Genomic DNA, 12,221 nt, shown 5'->3' on the forward strand with positions numbered 1-12,221 from the left:
CTGCCTAAGGGAAGCATGTATAATGTAAACAGAATTGGTCCTAGCACTGAACCCTGTGGAACTCCATAAGGTTCCACAGGGTTCAGTGATCACCTGTCTTGGTTCCTTTTTTAACAGCGTCTAACCAAATAAATACAGCCTTACAGGGGGGTTAATGTCTGAGACGGCTACGTGTTGGCTTCCGTTGTTGTCTGCGCCTAAAGTGTGCTCTCTCACGTCCCTGTGGGGTTTTTAGTTTGTCTATACATCACTGAGACATTGTGTTAATGTAAATGATCTGTTGTAGATCCGAATTTCATCGCCGAGTCTCATTACTTCACCTTTTTTCATTTTCTTCTTATTTAAAAACGACCACAAACACACATTTCACATTAGTATATTAATAGCCCGTGTAGAAATCTATTTCCTGCAGTGTAAATTTGCATATCGTAAAACAAATGTCTGCCCTCCCTTTCTTATTTGTTCCAAGCTTTCCTTATGCATCTTGTGGCAACAGAAGAGAAGAATTAAGCTACCGTACATCAGTTTTTCACTGCACCAGTCGGCTTCTCATGGATCATTTTAAACAGAAGTGATGAACCAAATGCTTCTTGGTTTGGAAGCAATAAAACTTTTCTTGTTTACAAATTTGAGCTGCTAGTTTTGAACCACTTTAACCCGTCTTATTTAAATTCTTGAATAATTGTATTTTGTTCATATTGGGTGAAATATTTCAAGATCAAATGGAAATATTTGATTTTCCTTTATCATCTGATAACCATAATTCTTATAGATTATAATGCTAATTATCATTGTATTCTAAAGTTTTATACTTGGAGGATCACCAGTGTGGGCTTAAAACATCATTTTCCCTCACATGTACATCCTGTACTGTGCTTCCTTTTGCGTTTGGCTGACATGCATCTTTAATGACGTATGCTCGGGTTATTTTGTCAATGTGCTGTTTAATATTTTCACTCGTCATAATTAACTGTGTTCAAGTTGAGATATAATCTGGAACTGGAAATAATAACCCCGATGTAGTGATGTCATGTGGATCATCAGGGTTGGGGAAAGACTTTGAGGGATGGATTGTGAAACACACACCAGGGAACCCATCAGGTCTTCTCGTGACGTAGCCTTCTCAGGGCAGCAGCCAGTTTTTAGGACCTGCAGGTGTCATCAGCAGATATTCAGGGAAGAGATCGCTCACTGTCCTCTGATCATTATGAATTTAGACACATTTGCAAAGATCATGATTTGATTTTGAGATTGTGTTTTTACCAGATACAGTCCATTTTTGCTTTTATTGGCTATTTTTCTACATGCAAGCTAAATATGCACCAACACAGGAAGCTGGTTGAAAGTGCGTATATAAACTAGGTTAGGTTTTGAGCTGTCAGTGGAGCCACTGAAAATGTATCCAAAAGATACATGACACAAAGAGTCCACTGCGTATAGCTCTACATATTTATAATCTGATGTCTGTTTGTAGAGATTGCAAAGACTTATATTCACTTGACAATGCGGGTGTTGCAAAAATCATTATGGAGTTTGAGTGTGAGAGAGTCAGTATCTGTGTGTACTGATATTTCTTTGGCTGCTTGAATTCCATCAAAATGCAGTGCTAAATACTGCAGACTGATTTACATTAGCTTGTCCTACATTAAATGTACGTAGTATTGCATCTGTATCTGTATCACAGTAATGAATGCAGACTTGACTTTGATTGGCTGATAGATTTTTAAATTAAAAGGACTTCGTGCCATTAGAGGTTTGGACAGGATATTTAATACACTCCTTCAAAATAAAAATATGTGCTTTCTTTTTCTACATCTGTGAAATTGTGCCAGTGGTTTGATTATAAAGGACCAATTAAATTATCCAAAAAAAAATTCTAAAATCCTATAAAATTATCTACATTTCAATCCAAACCCTCCCGTCACTACTGTAGTTTGCACTAAAGTGTATTTGCTGTAATTATTTTGTCTTTGACACGTTATTATGCTGTGGGGGCGCATTTGTAGCTGCGGTGGCTCATGTCTGCTGAATGCCAACAATGTTCTTAGGAATGGTACCTGGACATTTTTGGCATCCGCCACAGTCAGGCGGCCATTTGAGAAGGAATGAAAAGGGATGGTATCTCCCTGGTTACTGCAAATTACTCAACGCATCCCCTATGAGAGGAAAACAATGGCTGCCCTCCCCACCAGCTGCCTCATTAAACAGAGACAAATCCACCAGTGCTGCTCTGCTCTGGCTGCTTGGCTGCCATTTTCACACCACTTATTCACAGAAGCCAGTCACCTGTCTGTGGAGGCCATCGCAGGCAAAAGTGTGAAAAGCAAAGCTGGATTCGGAATATTTCGTGCGTGTGCCCTCCTGTTTTTACACAGAGGGATGTGAGTGTCTCATTGGCCCCTGGGGTCTCGAACCTAAAGCAACAAAGTGCAAACTTTCATCTCAGCCACAGCGCGTTTGCACTAAGCAGCGTGTGATATTTGTGCACCGTCGCACCCTTTTACTATATAACAGTGACAATTATAGCTTTAATTTAATGCATCCACGTATTAAAGAGCAGCGCTCTATTGGCTCTGCGGGGCCTATTTAGCCTCCACATCATTAAATTAATCCCATTTCTCATTTAAACTCATTTGGATACAACTTTTTTTGCCAAGCTTTGTCTAGAAAAGAGAATGAGTTCCTGACCAAACTGAGACGTCCACCTTGTGAAAAAGTGACACTCGCTCTCCAAAAATAATTGAGTCACCTAAAGCAAAACTCTCTTTAGTGATGCTATTACCACCTGTGTCTGAGGCTAACACATTTCTACTCTCATTTCCTGTTTGAGTGCTGAAGCTTTAAATGTCTTGAGGTCGTTTGGTTTACACACTGTGTGTATTCTCTTCTGTCAAACAGACACTACAGTGTCCACTTTTAATGCAGTGATGATGAGTTCCATTGATGAAGGGTTGTCATACATGAATAAGAAGTTGAAGCCCAATTTCAACTTGTGCATAAATTGTAATTGTGATGCAAAAGTGCCACTGCTATACGTATTGAGCCACAAGTCTGCCAAAAGTTTATTGACATGTGTGTAGTTTTTATTTCAAGCGAGTGTTCGATATTCCCAGAAATCCCAGGAAAGAGGAATAATCTGTAAGAAAAACTGTTATTTTGGAGGAAGACGTCAGGCTGCAGGTAGACTTACACTGTGTGTCAGACTCATTCTACACAAAACATATACTGAGTTACTGAAAAAGAAACATAATCACTGGTGTTGGTAGTAAAGCGTCCCCAGCACTTCACTGCATCTGATTATTACATTAGATTTCCCACATTTAGTGTTTTAGTGGTGGTGGAGAGCACGTGGGTCCTCCAGGTTCATACAGGTTCAGATCTGGTGACCAGTTCACTCGATTCACATAATTTTCATCTTCATCAATCTACTGAGTGACCCCTCATGCCCTCTGGATGAGGTATTATCATCCTGGAAGACACTGCTCCCATGAGGATAGATGTTTCTCCTCCAAGACAAAGGTGATCACTCAGAACAAATTGCTATTGATTTGTAGTGACCCTCTCCTCTCAGGGTACAAGTGGACCCAAGGCATTGCCAGCAAAATGCCCCCAAACAGCATCATGCTGCCAGCAGCTCCCCTCACTGTACTGTCCAGGTTTTTCCTGTACGTCCATTCATCTGTACAAATAAGTGAAAGTCCTTTTAAAAATGATATAAAGGGTATGAAACCAAGAAATTCCAATGCATACACTAGTGCTGAAGTTAATGAAGGAAAACTGCAATGAAAGACACCTCTAAAGTATTTATCGTTTGCAGTACCTCCTGTTCTGTTTGTGCAAATGACCTAAATCAGGAGATCAGTCTGTGAGTTAAGTTTAACAAAAGACAAACTTTTGTTTGTCCTTTCAAGCAGTTGCTGAAGCTTTTTTCATCACCATTAACAATTTGTCAAAAAATCTGCTTTAGAGCTGTACTCATTTCCTTTGTGAATTCATCACTGCTTTGCTCTATTTTGTTTTACATCCGGTTGCACTTTGCAGAAACGAGATGCTATCAGCAGTAAGAAACTTCGGCAGGCATCACAAATCAGCTTTAGCCTACTAAACTAATAATTCATGAAGTTACTCATATTGTATCTGCAAGTCCCTCGTCTTAGTTACATAGACTCTAAATACTTATATGATATAATGTGATCTATAATGTAGCTTCACATGAATGAATCTGATAATTAAATAAAAGTTTTTCTTAGTAAGCGTAACAATGTAAGAAAATGTTGATTTAGCTTTTCGGAAATAATGAATTATTGAGTCTAAAGATGGGAGTTACACATCAGCTCATTTAAGCTTTGGGTGTCATTAAAGCTCCTGTAATTTGACAGATGAGCCCTGAAAGTCATTGTTAAACCAAGTCATGTTAGCAGGCGAACAACCCGCGTGCATCAGCTGTAAGCTGTGATTAATGTGCTGTTGTTTCCTCTGGGTACAAACCCACACCTGTCTCTATTTTATAACATTGATCTATGACAGATCAATGAAGGCAAGGGAACAATTGCAGACAAGTAGAGGAGACATGCTTAGACGTCGGGACTGCCTCTCGAGGTTACACGCTGGTCTGTGAGTGTGTCGGACTTTTGTTTTCAGCTGACGTCCCAGGGGAGCACATCAGAGGCTTTCCTTTTCCTATTAAGCCTGTACGATCAATAGCTCATCTCATCACGTAGCTCGAGCCCCCACCAACATTCAGCAAAGAAATAATTAATGTTTGAAAAAAATGTGTGAAGTAAAAGATGTACCGTTTCTTTGCTTGTTATCACTGCTGGTCCAACAACATCTGACACCACAGCCATGTTTTCTATGAGTGTTTCTATTTGTTGTTGTTTATGTTGCTAATGCATCTGTTTTCTTAGTTTCTCTTTTTATTTCTGAAAAGCACAAACTACAGCAACATTTCTATTGACTGCAGCACCGAGCGTCTCCTGGGATGCCGCCTTAAACTGTGTGTAGTTATAGCCGCAATCATCCTTCTTCCTTTCCCCAAGCCTGCCCATCAACCCTGTTTGCCTGGTTCTGTCCATCCATCGTCTCATCTGCCCGTCTTTTCTCTTTGCTGTACCTGAGCAGAATTATGATTCATAGCCTTCTCAGATACATTGTGATTGATTGGGCTTTCCAGCTAACTAATGAATTGGCCCCTCAAGGACATGTAGAGGGCCAGCTCTGGTAATAATGTGGACTCTGCTGAAGGCAGCTCACAGGCTCCTGACACCACAGATTTAACGCTTACAGTGTTTATTTGGATTTGGCTTTTGCAGGGGCTTTGTTAGGCTTTCATTTTTAAATAGCTTCTAATAGCCTTTTGCATTTTGTCTTATAGTGACATGCTGCTGTAAAATTATGCTGTGTGTGTGTGTGTGTGTGTGTGATTATATGGCAAACAACTTATTAAACAGGTGTCAGTTCAGTATTTCTATAATCCTTAAAATGCTGGGTTTTCCCTGTTAAATGTATGCTCACTGTGAAAGATGTAGGTGGTAGCTCACAGTGATGAACCTGCACCATGTTTTCACCCGACTTCAGTTCCCATCAGCTCTGCATCTTTGCTTTCTCATTGTTTAAGTTCTGAGGTCAATCATGTTGCCGTAAACGACCTACACGGCACCGAAGAGCTGACGTATATGGTGGTTAACCACAAGATAATCCAAAGGAGCTCAATAGATGTCAATAGTGGAGTCAAAAACCTAACTGCACATAACCTGCTTAGTAATGATGACAATGTGGTCACCTCAGCAGTTGTTGCCCTTGTGTGGTATGTTGGGTAGAGTAGTGGTGCAGTGGTTAGCTGTGTCAGCTTACAGCACCAGGGTTCTGAGTTTCAGATCAGGCCTGTCTGTGTGACTGAATGTTCTCCTTTTGCTGCAAATTCCAAAGACACGTATGTCAAAAGTCTTGTTCAATATTTTGGGGTTTTTTTTCAGCTGATAGCAGTTTAATAACGATTTAGCTGTTAGGTACCTCGTTTTGTATTCCCTGACTGATTATAGATGATAGGTTTTTACCTACTGTTAACTTATGCTGTTCAAAATACCATCCAGTCACCAGGCATATCTGTCTTTCTCACATAATTGTTACACTTACCTTCCAGATCAAGCAAATGTTAATATGAGGCAAAGATAACCAAAGAAAATAAAAAAGGCAGCTTTTGAAAGAGGATTTTATTTATTGGGAGAGAAAAAGCTCCCCAACTCCAATAAGCCCTGTGTGAAAAGGTAACTGCCCCCCCTTAGTAACTCGTGAACTAACTGTGATTAACTGCATTTTTTACAAAGCTCACTATGAGTAGCTGCGCATGGAGCCGGTTACTGCTCAATCTGCTGAATTAAAAACAAAACAAACAAACAAAAAACAAAAAGTTACCTACCCCCCACTCCCCCACCCCCTCCCCAAAAGCAACACATTACACCGTGATCTAACGTAGCTAACAGGAAGAAAACTCATTGACAGCAATCAGTCCTGAAAGCATTTCAAAGTTTCTAAGGGGCTCAGGAAAGGAGTGAACAGTGTTGATCCTGCTCAAACCAAAATCAGGGTTTCAGTGATTCAAGTTCCAAACTGAAATCCAATTGAAATGCTTTACATGACCCTACGGAGACAGTAAAAATCCTCCAACGTTGTGAAAGTCTCTTTGACAGCAATCAGTTATTATAGGGGGCTTTTAACAAAATACATAGAGCCAGGTAGGCTTGGACTGCTTTTTCCCTTAACAAATGAAATAATAATCATTTAAAACCATATTGTGTATTACTGTTATCGATTTCTAATGTTATTTTTATTTAACCAATTTTTTTGACAATCAAAATAAGAAATCAGGAAGAGGCCAAACCTTTAAAACGCTTTAACAACAATAGATTTCTACACAGACGTAACGTAAAAGCTACAGTGTTGCCAACCTTTTGGTGTCCATCCATTACTGTGCTGAACATGTTACACAACAGTCACCTCTGGAAATCATCACAGTGTTTCATGCATTCATCATTTGGTTTGATGTGTTGAAATCACTTGTTGAGTGCAAACTGAAGCAGCACCTGCTGTGATGAGAGTGGGAATAAAAATACTGACTAAATGCATTTCAGCCATTTTAACAGTGCTTTCACTGTAAAGGCTGCAGACAGCCAAACACGCTCAGACAGCTGTGTAGAAACACTGATTCATCACATGCAAAAAGAGGAATTTAATAAGATTTTCTTTACTTTTTAGACGTCTTTCAACTTGAGAGTTATACATGATTTGTGTTAATTACAGTTATATGGTGAGAAAAATGATATGGCCTGATAATATTGACTAAAGAAAGAAAAAACATTTCAAATGGGACTCAGGACAAGCCCTTAAGATGAGAAAAGACTGGATTATACAGTACGTGATGTCGTCGTATCAGTTTAAACTGATCTGTGGGCCAGTTGTCCACTTGTGAGTTTTTCCCAGGTCCACTCAGTTTACAAAGCTGCACCAGGTCTAAAGTTGTAACCCCGGATGTCAGTGACCTTTGCATAAACCTATAAACTCGACTTCTTTTAAGCCAGAGGAATAATTCCATACACACTCTAAGTGCTTAAAAATATATTTAAATTCATATTCATACATAAACAGATTAATATAATGAGCTAGTTATTTGTGAGAATGTTAAAGTTTTAATAACTGTTTATTTCATATTGTAATTAAGGGTTAAGTTAACAGTTCTTAGTTCAGTATATTGTGTTACTGTATCTGTAAAGTCACCACCTATACCTGAACAAGTGTTTCTAAATGAAACTGAAAGGTCAGCAGGACCTTAAGACTCAAACACGTCTCCTTTGTCTTCACAGCAATAAAAGGAAGCAGACAACACAGAGACAAACAGAAAATACAAATATCTATTAGAAGATGCAAATATAACCCACGTGAAGTTTGTGCAGAGGTGAAAAGTTTGAGTTCTCAGGACAGAAAGAGACTGAACAGCTGGAGACAAAATGTTCTTTAACTTTGAGATATTGAAGCTTCTTTCTTTGAAATAAAACATGAAAACATTTCATCACGCTTCATGTTCAAATGTGCAGACCATAAACAACATGTTCATCATACTGAATTAATAACACAAGTAAATGTAGATGTTAGAAGTTCAGCTTTGCTCTGGTTAGTAGGTTCACGTCAGGTTAAACTGACTTATGCTCGCTAACTGACAACATACGAGGTTTAGAGTCAGCTTTAACCTGAGGAACAGCGTCTTCAACATCCCGCAGACATTTTGCTGCATTATCAGCTTACCCTTTGTTTCATAACAACCTTATTTTCATTTTATTTTAAATGAAGACGGTTCAGTGTAAATAGGGCTGCGTCCTGAGTATGCACGGGACTGCGAGACCGAGTACAGCTCTGATGTCACCATTAAATCTATGGATGAAATGACTGTGATGGACATGATTGTGGATGGTGACGGCTCTGCAGAGACCAGATCAGCCATCTGACACAATGGTGCCAGATCACAACTGTGCCCTCACTGTCAACATACCATGGAGCCGATTGTGGATTTCAGGCGGCCTCATTGACATCGACAGAGCCCCAGTTGAGCTGGTCAGCAATTTTAAGTTTCTTGGTGTGACCATCATAGAGGACCTCAGATGGTCCACACACACCAACAGCAAGGTTAGGAAGGCCCAGGTCTTTGAATGCTCCACTGACAGCATCCTGCTGTGCTGCATCTGGTACAGAAGCTGTACCATAGATCAACCCAGTGAGGGAAGCAGAGAGCATCAGGGGAGGTGAGTTTCCCATCCTTCCAGCAGAAATGCGAGCTTGGACGCAGTGCCGAGTCCAACACATCAGACACTCATTACCCAAACCACAACCTGTTCCAGGCCCGTGAGAACTCCCAGCCTGGGAAACACTATAAATGTGTCCCCAGCAGGATCCAAGACAGTTATTTTCCACCTGCTCTCAGGTTGCTGAACCTGTTTAATTATTTATTATTATTATTTTTTTACCCACTTTTTGCTTTTGTAAAACTGTAAATCTGAATCTAAATCTATATCCAAAATAAAGTGCCCCATGGCTCCGACATGAGTGAATCTTTTTCTCTTTAAAAGGAGAGCCACTCTTCCTCCTTCAAAATAAGACTCTGGTTCTACACACATGTAACCTTCAGCTGGGTTGTGTTGCATAGTTGACACTTGTAAATGCCGTGTAAGGAATAGATGCAAAATACTGAACTAACAACTAGCAGCTGCTTAAACTGACCATTAATTACAACATGAAATAAGTGTCCCTACAGTATATCAGCTGTAGGTGCATAAATGAGCAGCTACTTTGTTCATCGTTTAGTTGGAACAGTTCCTAAATATTTTATATATTATAATATAATACTTTATTTATTATAAATTGTCACTTAGAGTAATGCTCTCATTAAACATGTGAGCCTATTAATCATGACTTAATTCATTATATAAAAGCATTACTTCTCCTTAATGTGTCACTTCAAAACATGAATAGTTAAGTATTTGCTAATACTTTACTAATGCTTAACAGTGTGCAGTTCTCATAAAGTGTTAGTGAGTGTAAGCCATCAGTCCATACAAAATGGATGTTTCCTTTCTGGTTAAAGCCTTTTCATTTGGGTTTTTCAAGGACGTGACGATGCTATTAGACGTCGACCTTAATGCTAACCCTAACCTATAGGTTAAAGAAGAGGGTGTGAAAATGAATCGCTGTGTTGCTCATCACTCTAGGTTTTGAATCTTATATACGACATCATGACTTTATTTGTTATGGCATCATAGTTACAGTCACACCAAAGACCCACCGACTCAGTGGGATTTTTGGTGTGACTGATAGCATCTGTCTGCAATGAGATATTATATTTCCCAGCTTCTGAATTCTAATAAATGTCGAAGGAAATTGAGTGAGTCAATCTGGGTTTAAAGTCTTTATCAGGACACCTCAGCAGGGAGCAAACCTGTGAACACTGTGCCACAGATCGCTGTGCTCTGAAGCCTGCGGCGCTGCACACTTCTGTTGTTTATTCAGCTCCAGCTTTGGGATGATGTTGAGTGCGGCTTTCATAACCCTCAGTTTGCCTTTTAAGTCACAAGATGTGTCTTGCATGGTGTAATGTGTCTCAGAAAACAGTCAAAACTAGTTTGACAGTGTAGCTACACAGAGTGTACAATTAGCCTGTGGCACCGCTGTTTGTTCAGTCTGATACATTCAAAACGCAGCCGATGGCTCGGATCTAACTGGGAGCTTTATTAGACATGTAAGCTGCTGGTTTGCATGGGATGATGGAATGTTCTCCCACTTTGTGTGTGTGTGTCCATACATTGGGATTTAGCATGTATAGCTCAGTTGGCAGCATCATTTCTGTTCTTTGTAGCATTGTGACCCAGAAAAAAAGTGTAATAAGACCAACATGTGTGTGTGTGTGTGTGCAACCACAGTGTTTCCTTACCTGCAGTGCTTTCATGTTCTCATATTACCAGTTCTCTATCTCTTATCTCTCTCTTCAACAGCTCTGTTTCTCCCCCCCCCCCCCCCCCCCCTTCTCTCGCTCTTGCCAAGCCAGCCGGTGTTGACGAAGCACTAGCTGTTGAAAGAGAATGACTGTGTGTGTGTGTGTGTGCTGTTGACAGAGCTGAGAGATTTAATTGACACCCACAGAGAGAATTATACAAGCTTCCAAATGCTCTCTCTGTGTCTGTTTAATATTTTGCTGCATCTATGCGCATGAGTGTGTCCTAATTCCCACCCATGACCGCAGTGCACGGGGGCTCTGGGGTGAGTGGAGGCTCTTCCTTCCCTCTGTTTTATAGACAGGTCGCATTTGTGTTTCTTCTCTCCTCCTCTTCTCCAGCACTCCCATTTCTTTCACTCTTTCCTTCCATCATTCATTCTCATTCATGCCTGATTCTCTTGTCTTCTTTCTCTGAGCAGTTCATCCTTTGTGACGTATAATAAACTTCTTTAATCTGTTGTCTTTTTTGTTGTTTACAACATGCTTCAGTCCAAATGTGGGGAATTACAACACATCCTGCAAGTTGTTATCTTCCTGTTTTCTGTCCTTTGTGATTTCATATGTGCGTGCATTCATTGTAAGAGTGTGTTACTATAGTTTGGAGTTACTTCCTTTGGCTTTGTATGTATCATATTTTATCAGGATGAGTATTTTTTTCCAGAAAAATAAATAAATATATTGTGCAATAAATGTTTAACCAATAAATTGCATAAAATGCTGTTTGTAGCAAAAATGACACAAATTATAACTCCAAGAAGCAAATTTATATTCAATTTAAAAATAAAATTAGTCAGAAGGTTCAATAAACACTCCAGTTTCAAAAAAATTATTATTATTTTTTTTTGCAGTTAATGGTTCCTACTTTAAAGGTTTAAACAGAAAAATGAAGGTTGGTGTAAAACAACTAATAAGACCGAATAAAACACTGAGTTACAAAACATAACATAAACATTTAAAATGCGTTGAAAGTTTGTTCAGCTAATCTAATCAATATTTGTACATCAACTTACAGAAATGCATGCGTGAGTGTGTTTCCTCAGATAAAGTCAAACACAGGGCCGTGCAGAGATGTTTAAAGGGGCGGGTGCTCAAAGCTAAAAAGGGGCACATTGAACCAGGCTGAATAACAACAACACACATTCATCAAGAATCTAATATGGGATCGCATCATAGTATATCACTGTTGTGAGGTGGTGACAAGGCAAAGCAAACGTAACCTGTGTTTGACCTGATTGGTACAATGTTGCTGTTGGGGGGTTTCTGGTGCTGCTGCTGCTGAATGTGCTGGAGGGCAGGGCTGTGTTGATCTGAGACTGTAGACATTAAAAAGTTCATAGGAGAGATGGGAGCTGATTAAACAAGTGTCATGAGATAATAACAAAATGCGCTTGGAACTATAAGGCAACAAAAAAACTGTGCGAAATAAACTCGGCTCTGCCTGTGAATCACTCTTTGCTTCTGTTCCTCCTTCATCCCCTCATCTTATCTATCACTCTCCCCTTGCTGTCCATCTGAGAACAAGGCACAAACTGCTATTGCAATAAACTATTATTTAGTTATCCACACTCAGCAACTGTTGCTCTTAACCTACAATAAAATGATGATAAAATGTTATAGAAGCAAAACATTCCTGGAATACCTCTCCAACATCTGGTACGTGTGTCATTACCTGCGCTCTTTGTAA

This window comes from Haplochromis burtoni, unplaced genomic scaffold, assembly GCF_018398535.1.
Source record: "Haplochromis burtoni strain Fernald_Lab_line unplaced genomic scaffold, NCSU_Asbu1 Contig_167, whole genome shotgun sequence".
Lineage (NCBI taxonomy): Eukaryota > Metazoa > Chordata > Actinopteri > Cichliformes > Cichlidae > Haplochromis > Haplochromis burtoni.